The following is a 14950-nucleotide window of genomic DNA, read 5'->3' as shown; positions in this document are numbered from 1 at the left end:
AACTGTTATTTAAAAATATATCCTTTTCCCAAATTTCCCAAGGATCGGCCCATATTTGACCTATATAAAGCCTCATTTAGAAATTTTAGTTTTTTTTATCAATAAATTGATTAAATATTTTGGAATAATATTTAACATAAAAGTTTCAAAAATATACTCATGGTGTAGGGTATTATATTGTCGGCCATGCCCGACTATACTTTCCTACTTGTTATATATTGCTTTGTGTTATCTGATAAATAAGTTTTCAAATTTCATCTATTTTGACCATAATATTTGTTAATTTTAATGCAAAATTAATGCATTAAATTTAAAAATATTTAATGTTAATGTAAATTTAATGCAATAATTCTAAAAATATTTAATGTTAATGCAAAATTAATGCATTAAATTCAAAAATATTTAATGTTAATGTAAAATTAATGCATTAATTTTAAAAATATTTAATTTTAATGCAAAATTAATGCATTAAAATCAAAAATATTTAATGTTAATGCAAAATTAATGCATTAAATAAGCCTTGGTTAATGTTAATGCAATAAACTTGCATTAACATTAATTTTTTTTAATGTTAAAAAAATTGTTAATGCATTAACACATTTAATGCATTTGTCCCAGGTCTGCTTAGAATTACTATCCCAACCAGTCTGTCGCTTGAATGAACGAATCTATCTTTCGGATGTTCAATATATGCGCGCGGTAATGGCGGGGAACCCTTGAGCAAGATGGTGCGCTATTTGGAATCCATTACATTACATTATGTTTCGCTATTTTATTTACATAAATCCGGTATTTTAACACCAAGTGTGATGTTGTGTAAACAATACTTTTAGACCTTAAGGTTGAGTGGCTATTAATATATATTCGAATATTAACTCCATATATTAGATAAAACCAGCTCGTTTTATAGCCTAAAGTACGTTATATTGATCTAAGAATTTAAAGGAGACTATCGTTTCAGTACGTGATTGGTGAAGACCTTCTTACGCAGCATTGATTTCATTACATTTAGATCGTGGTGAACAAAAAAGTGGAGAAAGAATTTAAATTACATGTGTTGAATGATCGAGGGGTATGAATATGGCCTTAAAGTTGGCTCAACCCTAGCATGGCATAAGTGTGGCCAATGGTACCCCGTCTACCAAGTATCTAGGAACTTTGCTAAATATTTTCCCAATTACAGTCGAATGACACTACTCTATAGGCGAACTAACCAAAAGTACATTATTCAATAAATACTTATCACATTAGAAGGATATACACAAATATTAATCGCATACCAAACCGAAATATATTACAATCTAACTAATCACAATACTAATTTCCAGACGGAAGTCCATGCAATAACGGAACGTTAACTTGAATTATAATAATAGGACAGCAAAGAGGCTAATATTTTTACCGAAAGCCAGAAGTAAATTAGGTCTGTATTAGGTGATAGGTTATATCTAGGAGTGTTTTGAACTGAAAGATAGCCTGAACTGAATACTCGTTCAGAAGTAAGCTTTTCATGTAGTTCGAATAAAAAAAATTCCAGGAAGTTAACCTGAGGAATGCAAAAGCAGTCAGCGCAGCGAGAGCATGGGTGTATTTTTTTCAGATTTGATATTTTATAAATCCTACTTTCAACATAATCTTACTCAAAATTTTGAAAATAAATCTATGCAAAATATACTGCAAATTAAAAAAATAAATGCATTCACTTAAACTTTTGAAACTACGCACAATATAAATAACATTAATTTGAAATTTCTTTGTAATTTGCATCTTTTTCTTGAAATGGTTCTTATTATGTGGCATGTGCGTGGTGCGTGGTGCGTGAAACGCCACAATTTCTTTGTTAAAGAAAACTAAAAATGTAACAAAGAAAAGTAAAAAGAGATGAGATTTTACATACCAACATACATATGAATAAAAAAATAAAACTACGAGAAAGTCGAGTAAAATTTATAGCTTTTAAACTAAAAGGAACTGCAACACCGCCTGCCGGATACAAGTGACATGTGCTAAAATAACAACAAAAGAAGTCACAAATTTAATTAAAGCAGATTATTCCTGTAATACGATTAAATTAATGCCTTAACACTGTGTTAACGTATTTTTAATTGCAAATAATTAATTAAAAAAAAAAAAACAAAATATGAAATAAAATTATAAAATAATAAAAAATCTTGAGGGAGATTTGAAATCATATGCTTGATTATAAAATGCTCCTCACTTGTATGTATAAGTTGCAACTTACAAAATATTGAATACATACAGTGGCACGAGCTTCTGAACTGATATTTATAACATTTAGTTTGTATACAAAATTTACATGTATGTACATTGCATGTGAGAGTATGTAGGATTGTAAATATGCATGTATGTATGCTCACGGATCTATATTTAATTCCATAGAATGTCGCCGACTAGGCTTGCCAATAATATTTTTGGCATCTGTTATTGTTGACTTTAGCATTGGCCAAAGTGGGAATAGTGACTCTTTTTTATGTGTGACATGTCGCTTGCAAAGAGGGAGATGCGCCGAGTATTAATAAGTATGCTTAAACATACCAACAGCTCTGGAAAGGAAATCTTATTTGCGAATAATTTATTTTTATGTTCGTTCCTTTTTTTCTAGTTTAATGTTCTAAGAATTTTCTGTAACCATAGAATAATAGCAGAGTCAAACTCAATGTTATTAGAGCCCAGATAGAAACTTCTTTTTGTTTTTCCACAAATGTTTATCCTCATATTGCATTTATTTAGCTTGTAAAAGAAGATAAAAAACCTCTGCTGGAAGTTTATTTAACATACGGACTGTACGGCTAAAAGACAAGCATCCTGTAATGCACAGTGCGATCCACTGGCCAATCGACCAATACTGAGTGTGTTCTTGACGAGAGATGTGAGCAGCGTATAAACCTGCTTGTATAGGGTACAAAAGGAGCACATTTCATAGTAAGTAGTATCTATAGAACAGTGAAACACAATCCACATTGCGACGATGGTCCATAGAATCATTAGAGTAGGATAACTTACCGTCACCCATAAGAATCTTCGCCCTCAAAGTTGTATTTAATTTTTTGATCGAATATATTGTGATGTGCAACGAACATCACACTGTATTCCTATGTCCAAACTTGATGTTTACTTGAGAAAGGTATGGATGGACTTTATCAGTATATTTGAAGACTTTTTTTCTTGGGTCTGTAGTTAATGTTCAGTATCCCGGGAGATCGGGTTCTCTTTGTTTATTGCTAGAAAGAGAAACCGATATATCCCTCGGAGCGCCCCCATGTATGTTTCCTTGATGAGAGTCTCATCATGGTGTATTGCAATCCGGAAGTAGATAGGTGCTACCCATACCTGTGGTCTTTCGGTACTATAAATTGGTATTGACAATTTACTGCCTGGCCTAGTCCTTGCATAAATTGAAAAAAGGTCGTACCAGAGCACCATATAATCTGGTACTACGGTGGCCAGTTGCCCGCAGGACTATGACCTGGCTGGTCAGTTGGTTAAGGTTCCTTCGGGATCCACGTTGTGACTTTGGTTGTAATCCAAATCGCGGGAAGAGGTTTGCTTGGTTAAAAGACTGATACACGAAGAATATGATTTTCATGATACATTTCTGTTATCGTTCCTAGATTTTGAAGCGGTACAAATTACAGAGCATGACTGTGGATTAATAAAATGTTGGATTTGCGCTAATAATGAAAAGATTGGGTATACGGGGTGGATTTCTGATTTCATAGAGAGAATGGTTGCAGAGATACATTGAAAATGCTGCAGTGATGTTTTAAAATGTTTAATCTAAGAAGAAGCGAAGGATGGACATGGTGCAGAGTCGTCAGTGCCCTCTCTTGGATTTATTTAGAGATTTTCGTACATGGTTGAGTATACGCTCAACTTATCACAGTGGGTCTTTGTGACCACTAAAATAAAGTCTTGTCAATTGTATGATCTGCGTTTCGACCTGCGTGAAGGATACAAAAAGGGTCAGTAGTAAGTTGATCAGATTTTACTCACTAAATGGTTGAAAAAGTACCACCAAAAATGAAATGTGAAGATTTGGATTGACTTTATCAGCATATTTGAAGACTAACAGTTTTGGCTCTCATTGCCTTATTGGTTGAAAGAGAATCCGATATATCATTGGGGCATCCTTGGAAAACCCCAATATAAACTAATAAAGCATCATCTTAAACATTCTTCATTGTACCCTAGATAATAAATGTGGTGGTGGTCGATAGTTTAGCTAGTATTCACCTCCTTCACCATTCGATCTATTTCATCCTTATTGGGATTAAATATGAAACCATTGAAAAGGTTATTAATTACATAAAGATGCGGTCGGTAGTAAATTAGCAAAATTCCATCGGCTTATTGAAAATTAAATATTATGGTCACATGCAATTGAATTAGTATTATGAAACTGCAAAAGGTTCCTTTTGGTCCTTTGTTTTGTAAAATCTTTGATCTATTGGAAGTCGTAAAATAAATCACGATTAATAAGACGTGTTACAAAAATTATAAATTTGGGAAAACAAAATATATTCATTAAGTACTTAAAAGGATCCCCGTGGGTCTTTTATACACTTAACCACATGCAATTAGTCCATTTCTAAAACAGCCCTACAATTAGAATCGCCTAATAATTGTGTAACCATTTTACCCTCTAGGGTGCCAAACTTAGTAATAAATATGCAATCCGTAGACTTCTAGTAATTAATCTATTTTCGTCCTGGATTTTCATTCGTTTATATTTTTTTATAGTTTACACTTTTAAAGGGGGCAACTTTTATACTTTGTATATGTTTCATTAGCAGTCAGTGCAATGTCGTCTTTAACATCGTCGTCAGTTGTCGAGGCTGTTTTTTGCTGTTGTCGTTGTTATTGTGATCTTTGTCAGTCAGCAGCCTTCATAAGATCGTTGGCATTGTAGTTACACTTGTAAGAATGGTGTTGAATAGCATGAACTGAACTGTTAGATGTTGTTTGCTACTGGTGCTGTTACTAATGTAAATATTTGTTGTTGCTGTTGGTAGAGCGAATTAAAACAAATAAACAAATGGAGAAAAACATTCACACTTGTGCCACTTGATCAGTGTTTACAATGAAATGTACATATAAAATATGGTGCATACTGCATATTGCCTTTATTGCAACTGAGGGAGGATATATTTTATGATGTACACTGCAAGAAAAGTGATGAAATGTCAATGAAATCATTACATGAAGAACTATTTTAAGAGCAAATTTTTAATATAATCGTACCATCATATTAATGTCAGGCTTGTTCTTTCTGAGGATGCATCTTGGTCATTTTTAGTTTTCTTCTCGTCCGGTTAATATTATGTGATCTTTTTGAGTATAGCATTTTGAGATTTATAAAAATTAACTCAATTTGGCGTCGTTAATCACTTATTTCGATTTATATCGAGTTTTCTTAGAGATTGATTTATACTTAAGCGTCTATACATTCTCCTACAATATTTCTCATACATACTTATTTCTTAATGATCTTCTATGTAATGATTCCAACCCTATCAACTCTCTTGCAAATGACAGAAACATTTGCCATCCATATTCATTCAATAATATATCATAGGGACGTGTGAAAAGGTTCGACTTTAACGTCCGCGAGACTTGCTTAATCTTCACTTATAGCTGCTGAAAATATTAAAGAATTTGAAGCTTTTGATATTCTGGTCATGAAATTTCAGTATTAATCCAGTGGACTCAACACAATTTTCAAGTTTCTTGGTTTATTAAAACGGTGCACCATATATAGTGGAACAAAAATTGAACTTGCGAAATGTAGCTTTCTTTAGACAAAATTCACGGTATACTTAACAAGGTACCAGCACTTATGAGCAACCGCACGATTGTCAATTTGTTTCTGTATACAAGTCTATGTATAAACAAGTAAGAAAGTATAGTCGGGCGTGACCAACCATATGATACCTTACACCAGTTATGAATTTATAATAATTCATTGTTTCGATATATTTAAGCAATTTGTGGATGAAAATCTAATTTTCTGAAGGAGGCTTTATATGTGGGGGCTAGAGGCAAATATGGACCAAGCCCGATAAAGTTTTGTCAATAGATTAATATTTATATAATATTTATTTATGTTGAATTTCATCGCGATATCTTTGCACATTCAAGTAATTTTCTGAAGGGGACCTTGTATGGGAGCTAGGGTCAAATGAGACCCGATCTTTATTAAATTTGGCAAGGTCATCAAGGCTTGTAAAAACTTAGTTGTGTCGCTTTTTCGGGGACTCTGTTCTATGGGGGCTAGGTGAAATAATGGACCGATTTTATTCATTTTCAATAGGCTTCGTCAAGATAATTCATCCAATTATCTTGAAAATGGATGAATTAGAAAACGATTCTAAGCCAATTGGTATACTTTAAGGTGGGTATAGGACGAATATTTTTGTATGTTACAAGCACAAACCCAATATACCCTCCCCACTAAAGTGGTGTAGGGTATAAAAATTGTAAACAATGATCAGCTGGGCTAGCGCCGTCATCTTATATTCAGTATACCATGGACAAAATCCCAATACAGTTTCAGTTTACGAACCTCAATTGAAGTTGTACTTATATGGATGACAAGATCTATTGTTGATCTATTGTTGTTATTATGACCTTGATCAAATATAAAGTAGTTTAAGGTTTGAATAAATTCATATTTGATATAAATTATAAAATAACAAACAAGTGATTTCGTTAAGTGCATGTACATTTTCATTTTTATGATCCAAAGGTATTTTTTGATTTACTTGTAAATGTACTCACTTTCCGTTACATGCACAAACATTCCAACACACTGGTCCAATGTGCATGAGGTATGAAAGTGCGTTGGCTGCTATACAATGCATGTTGCATTAACCACCAAAAACAAAAATGTATTGTTAAAATTAAAAATTTCATGAACAACAACTTTGCGTAGGTACTCGTAAAAATTGATGCACACAGTGTGCATAAACATATTTACAATTTGTACATTTTACATCGACCAAGAATATTCGTACATTCATATTTAACACACATAGAAGATACAATGCACACATGCATATCGTGTACACAAATAGCAGTACATTATCGAAAAAAGTACTTGAATTTTAAAGACTATGCAGCTAAATAATGCCTACACACATACATACATACATATACATGTATACATTAATGTACCAGAAGACGTAAATGAACAATTTTATTACCATACATCCATTATTTATCTATGTACTTCTTATTAATGCTTAATGCGTGCGTGTGTATGTAAATAAATCCACTAATAGATTATTTTCTTTGCCAGATCAAAATGGTGGTTTTTTCCTGCATGTCGTTCCAAATGATTCTTCACGAAGACGATCAACTCAAATAGACAGACGACACAGACAAAAGCAAATAAATCTTACCAATGATTTACAAAAGTTAAAGACTTCTTGCATTTTTTCTTGGTCTTAAAAATGAATAATTCTGATGAAACAAACAAAGAATGGTTTGAACAAAAGGAAAATTAATTTGGACACAATAAAGAGGTACACAGAAGGCTATGTTTTGTTCATGGAAATCATATTTAAAATCTGAATGATGCTTTTACTTAATACAAGCATTAACATTCTTAGTTGCAGATAATTTGAAATAGAATTGACAAATTCGTCGCTTTGTTCGATTTAGAGTTTCATATCTATCTATATCTGAAAGTATTGGCTCTATAAATATCTAATTATTTATTTCAAAATATACTCTTGTTTGAAATATTATCAACTATTTTCCTTCACAAAATATTGGTTGTTATACATATTAATACTATTTTGGGAATTATTACTGTTATCGAAATGAAGAACCAACCCAGATACTCTTGATGTACATATATACGTCATTCTTAGACCTTACTAATGGGAGACATAGAATCATTCAACATTTGATTCAATCACTCCAACTGCATTTTTTGATGGTCATTCATCAATATCAATTTCTACGAATACAAAATCGAAAATATAATTTTTCAAGTGGCACGTGTCATTTTTTGAGGAAACAACAAAATGGATCTTTTCTTGTTCCTCATATGTGTGTTTCTAATTATTTTAATGATAAACGAGAGAACAGGAAACGGTGAAGTAGGGATGCTGCAACTTTTCTTTCTATTGATGTTGCACTTTGAAATGAAACAAATTTTGTTCATATGTATTAATTTGTTTAGAACTGCTACGTATACGGAAAAACAATTTCCTTAACAATTAACATCTTTTACACATTAATAAAAACAATAAAGAAAATATAGTCGAACATGAAAAACTGATTTTCTTAAAAAGTCTTTTTATGGGGATTTATTTTCATATAAAAGAGTCTTTGGACAAAAAGTTTAATAACCAGCTACTACAGGAAGTTCAGCGTATTTCAACCAAGGCTCTAGAAACGTTGTTAGATATTCCACAAATTGTCCCCAAGATATGATGCGGCGCATACAAGTGGATGGCTTTAAATTTGGGGGACAAAGTGAACTTGTGAAGCCCCTAGAAACAGAAATATATTACCGTTTACTAAATCATAACACAAGCTTCAGGAAGAAGTCCCAGCAATAACGAAATGTGTAAATGGTGATAAAATTAAATCTAAGACCTATTAGATTGAAGGAAAGCTTTAACTGAATATTTCCCAGATGTAAGGTTTATATGTGTGCCAGGCCACTCGGGAGAAGTCGGCAACGAAAGGGCGAATTAATAGATTTAAAGGGAAGGGAGGGAGGTACGTATAAATTAAGAGGAATGTAGAGCTTGTGGAGGAGATGGTGAAACTTTGAAGCACTTTTTTGCCACTGTCTGACATTCGTTCAAGTAGCTTGGATGTGATATTATTCCAGACAAAACATTTCTTTATAACACTGATTGAAAAGTTCTAAGGAATTACTTCTCAGTTTCCTGAGTTTCTAATATTGAAAAGTAATAATTCAGCGAACAATTTTTTTCCTTTTCATGAAAAGGAGCGCTCAATAGACTTGATAGTGGCCAAGGAGTATTACTTCAGATTTGATGTAGTATACATCCTCCTACCAAGCTAACTTTTAATATATATGTATATTCTAAATTCAAAATAAATTTCACCATATCCGTCGTTCTGTCCGTATGTATGTTAAAATCTGTTTTCAAAAGACACCAGATATCTGCGAGATTCAATTCGACAATGATTCTATTAGACATGTTTTAGAAAAAATTCCTATTAAAATGTACAAAAAAAAAAAAAAAATAATTGCAACTATAATCTCTATGATTCACGAAATAGACAAACTCTATAAATCTTGACAGAATAAGATACATACATAATGATATCCCGTGACGCATCGTCTTTGAAATAGAACTTTACACCACAACCTTCTTTACTCATCTATAATTGTAAATATTTTACAAAGAAAAATTAGATAGATATTTAAAATAAATATTACTTTAATGTAAGAAAAACAAATTGTTGCTCTTGTATTAGTCGCACTTGACTCTTGCCTATAAATATAGAAACATATATATATATATAACAGTGAAGTTTGATTATAACGAGCTGTAACCATTGTTGCATTTATTTTCAAATAATTGCCTTTTGTTCTTTTTACAGACATACAAATTGAAAAAATCTGGTCGATTACATAGGGCCACAAATTTTTAATCCAGAGTACAGAGAATACTTTTTTGATCCGCAGTTTTTTTTTTCTCATGCTCAAGACATTATAACAGCGCGAAAACATCATCATTGTATAAGTATGAATGTGTAGTCGGACATGACCGACTATATGGCACTACACCAGTCAGTATTTAGAAAATGTGGATTATTTTTTTAATAATAAAGCATTTAATTGTTTTTTACCTTAATTTCGGAATATTTTCATTTATTCTTGACAAAAAACAAGAGATTTTCTACAAAAGGGTTCTTGGGGAAGTAGGGGTAAATATGGACCTATACTTATAAATTTTGGTAGTGTATGAGAGATAGGCGAAAAAGTAGTATGTGTCAAATTTTATCAAATTATCTTGAAAATTGCGAACTGTAGCGTGTGCTAAAGCTTGGACCAATATTTTTGGGTGTTACAAACATCAGCACAATACCCTCCCCAGTTTAGTGGTGTAGGGTATAAAAATTGCTATATCGTCAGAATGTCCTATCTATAAAGATACAAAATATAGTTCCGATTTAGATATTTTAAAAATTATGTAAACCTGTGTTCTACACAACTTCATCTTTAAAAGTAAGCAGATAATCTTAGCCGGAAAAAATGTTCATTATAACTAAGCTCTACTATTGATGTTTCTGTAAATAAATTTGAAGTTTGAACTCTATTCTATTTTCAATGCACATATACATATATACCGCCAATGTGCATGTGTTGGTGCGTAGACGCAATAAAGTTTCATTGTATGTGTTTTAGTTTAGACTATTTATTTTTATTAGCATGGGGTTAGAGGCGACCCAAGAGTGTGTGTTTTGCTGCTACATACATACATTCTGTTGCTGCAACTACGACGGAGGATGCATTTTGTTGATTTGGTTGATTGATATTTGCGTCGGTTGTAGTTGCATGTTTAATGTTGTTTTCATGTAGATTTTAATTTAAAAATAGATCCCCTTCAGTGTGTAATATGTTTGCTTCCTTTTAGGCGATTCCTAGAAATGATCACTGTAAAATATTTGTAAAGATACTTGAATATATAAAAATAAATTTGTTTTATCACCTTTAATATAAACAATTATGTTTTTTTATTTATTTATAAAAATACTAGGGTTTATTACACACAAATTTAATGTAGTGTATATAGTTTGTATCTAAACATTCAAGATATACTTCGACTTGGAGACCCAAATGGTCCATTGTGATTAAAGAAATAACAAAAAATATTATGGAGATAGATGTGAAAAGTTGATAACCCCTCAACATACATAAATGAGAGTGTAAATGATCATAGAGAAAATTATATATGGTGCATCACCCGAGTAGCCCTGATAAAACCAAGAAGCCAGATCATCATGGAATTTTTTCTAGCTTTTTTAGTCTCAGATTTTCCTAAAATATGCCCATAATTCTAATTGTGCAGTGACCGGTTATTATATTATTATTCTTCCTTCTGATGCGTACAGATCGATTGTCAGTTTATGTCTGTAAAAGTATACATCAAAACTTTAAGACAGATTCCTTTAAATTCCTTTTTTACAGATCGACAATTTCAAAATTCTAAAGGTGTGAGCATAAATTAGTCATTACGTGTCTAAAGATTAGAGTGTATTGGCTTTAAGCTGAATGTAATTAAGGTCAGTAGGAATTTTGACAGCTTTTAAAATGACAATTTAAAAGTCTATACCTATCTATTGACAATTACAAAAGTCTAAAATCAGCTTTTCTGCAGCTGTTGTACGAAAAAGTGGGAAAACGTTTTTTGCTGGTAACGCCTCTGTCTGTCTAAAAAGTAATAATCTTTCAAAATGGGATAGTATAAACACAATACCTAGCAAAAACTTGGTAATGGGTTGTACTTCTATAACCCCTTACTTTGCACATTTTATTTAATTGCGTGTTAAGAATTGTGTTTTATAAAAAAAGAAAACGACATTAACTTTGTATCTGAGGTGCTGTGAGAAGAACATTTAACTAATAAACCGAAGTCCCTGGTTCGTATTCTCACTGGCTCCTTTTTATTACTGAAAACAAAACAACTTACTAAACAACTTCTTTGTAAGCACAATATACTTTTTTAACTCCCTAATTGTAAGTGTTAAATGTTAAAATACTGAGTTAAAATGCTAATGAAGAAGTAGTGAAAAGAGGTTTTATTAACATTTTAACTTTAACTGACAGTAATAGGGCCTTCTTCACTTTTTGGAAAGGTGAAAAAAATAAGCTTGTCCCATTAGATCAGGGAAACATCTGTTTCCATTATATTTTGTTACTGTATAGTGCAAAAGCATAAAATATAAAACTTCGACTATTATTGTTTTTACTAAAATACGAAAGAAATATCATTTGATTTTTAATTCTTTCCATTCCTGCTAGGGTATTCAATTATTCGGGTTTTTGTCTTATTCGGTTTATTCGAAAAAAAAATATTTGAGGTTTTCCGTTAGCCGGTTAATAATCGGATAATTAAAAATTATTCGGTTATTCAAATAAAAGGAAACTGGATGTTACTATTGCTTTTTACAATAATTTTCTTCATATTACACCCTGTAACAATTTTAAAAAAAGCACTCACACATGGAAAAGTTGATAAGCATGTGAAAATAGATTCCACTTATAGAATTGCGTACTCCGATTTTTATGTCCTTATAAAAGGATTTCAAAGTTTAAAGGACTACAGCACAGAGTTAATACTAATTGTCCACAGTTTCCTGCACGCATAGATTTTTTAATGTTTAAAAATAACTATATAAACAAAAATATTATTTTCACTTCTTTCACTTCAATTCTATGTTTAGTTTTTTCTGTAATATTAGAAGTTATTCCTGTTTATGTGAAATGCTTTTCTATATAAAGAAATTACTGTTTTTAAGATTTTCAATGAGTTCTAGAATTCATAAGTTCCATTGAACACTAGTTCAACTATAACTGATACTAAAGAACTTATTAGAAATACAGTGGACGTCCAATAGTACGTACCCTCTTTATTACGAATATCCAATAATACGAATGGCATAATTGTTGCATTGTCTACTCTATAGTACGAATAAAGACACAATTTTTCTGTTCGATAGTACGAATAACGCATTTTTATTGGAATTTTGGTTTTATTTACGTATGAATTAAGTTTTTATTTTATTATTTATTTTCATCATTTTACAAAGTAATAAACATAGAAAAATAAATAGAAGTGTTACTGAGAGTAAGAAATATTACTCTCTCACATGTACAGGTTCTGTGTGAATTTAATACAATTGTATGAGTATTTTTATTTTTGTTTACATAAAATAACAAAAATATGAAAGTACAAAATGTATCCGAATACATCATACCCTACCACTTTGCGAGTAAGTAGCAATAAGTTATTTAGTATTTTTTAATGTAGAAGTTATATTCAAGAGATTGATGTTTGCTTAATTAATGAATGTACTACTCATTATAACAATATATAGTCAAAATTTCGTATATATAAAATTTGTTGAGTCGAATTCTATAAATACCCTATTCTTGTTAGCATGTACCGCTTACAAAAAAGTTCAATAGGCTAATTTATGGGCGGATTACATCATTACATCGACGCAGGTGTTACAAACTTTAAGACATAAACAAAATACCGTTCTTATTGGTGTGGTGTAGGGTGGGTGTATTTAGACTGCATTTGGTCTGCTTTGAAATTAACAATAATCATTCATATCAAGCGTTAATTTTAGCATTAGCACAATTCCTTTGGCAAAATAGCCCCTGCTGCTGCAATAAACACTGCTAAAAGTTAAGTTTTCCCATAAAATTATTAAAAACATTTTCAGAAAAAAAACAAATTTTTCAATCGTTTTTATTTTTTTAATATAATTTTCAAGTGTCAATATTGACTCAACCCAGCAAACACAAAGAGTTTATTTAAAATTAAGAATAATTTTTAATGAAGATCTTTCTTACATTGGTCAACTGATATTGAATAAAAATGGCTAATTCAAAACATTATTTCATAAAATATCGAAATATAATATCAAACAAAAATATAAAAACTTTTTAAACGAAAGAGTTTGTGTTAGTTGGGTTAAATATTTTTCAACTAATACATTCTCACGACTTAGGTTTTTGACAGCAGACTTAGGTTATGTCATACTCAGTTTCAGTTCTATGTATACCTTTTCTATGGTAATAAACATCAATGTTAAATTATGGATTTTCTAATAAGTAAAATGTTATTTTGTATATATAAACTGTCAATTTTGAAAGTAGTATGCATAGAGAAACATAGAGAGGAAACCTGTCAAATTTTTTTTGAAAACATAAAGTAGGCTCTTCACACATATGGGTGCTGTGTATTCAACATACCACCTGTTAGATTTCCCCACAGTCATTTGTCAAATTAAATGTATGTAAATAAATTAAATATTTTTAGTTTTGTATAAAATATAAAAATTATGTATGTATGTTTCCGTATTCGTCTGGATTTTAATTTTTTGTCTTGTCCCGGTTATTGCGGTGGTCCCTTCATTTCGGGTTCTATATATATTCGGAAAAAGTTCGGTGCTGCTGCCGAAAAAATAACAGATACATAAGTGAATATGCTTAACATGAACACCTGTCGTGTTGGCCTTATATGACCACTGGGTAAGCTTTTGAGTCGACTCACCACCACCATTTTGTGCTCCTTAAACTTTGATAATGTATTCGAGCTACCTAATCTCTGACCATTGCATAACTACAGAGATGCAAAAACATCACTTCAGTATTCAACAACGAATGTGTGATTCAGCAATAGCATCTACAGACGTAGATCTGGCATGGACAGAGTAAACCCTAAATATACCCTGACATGGAAGGCAAATTCATTGGTATCACATTTATAAGATACTTTACATACATCAACATTCAACTCTGCACACCGACACACTCATTGAGACTAACATATGAGTAAGGTCCGTATAACCCTACATCCATCCCGTATGATATACATTTGACACCAACTCATTTCCAACGTTGTTATCTCAGCTATAGCACCGAACTTATCCCGAATTATAGACTTTACCGTACACCAGTCTTTTAACCAATATTCTCTTCCCGGGTTTAAACCGCAGCCATCACGTACATACCTAATGGAACACTTCAAAAACCGGGACAAGAAAAATATGGAAACTTAGCTCCGTGGTATCATATTATAAGGCTGTCTGGTTTGGGCCCTGTTGAATTAATTTCAAGGAATGTCCGATGATACATTTAACATCACCAGTTATAATCCTGGCAAACAGGGAAGAGTTGGTGTTAAAGGAATAAATTACTGAA

This window comes from Lucilia cuprina, chromosome 5 (genome assembly GCF_022045245.1).
Source record: "Lucilia cuprina isolate Lc7/37 chromosome 5, ASM2204524v1, whole genome shotgun sequence".
NCBI classification, from domain to species: Eukaryota; Metazoa; Arthropoda; class Insecta; order Diptera; family Calliphoridae; genus Lucilia; species Lucilia cuprina.
The sequence above is the reverse complement of the archived record's forward strand: the minus strand, read 5'-3'. Positions refer to the sequence as shown.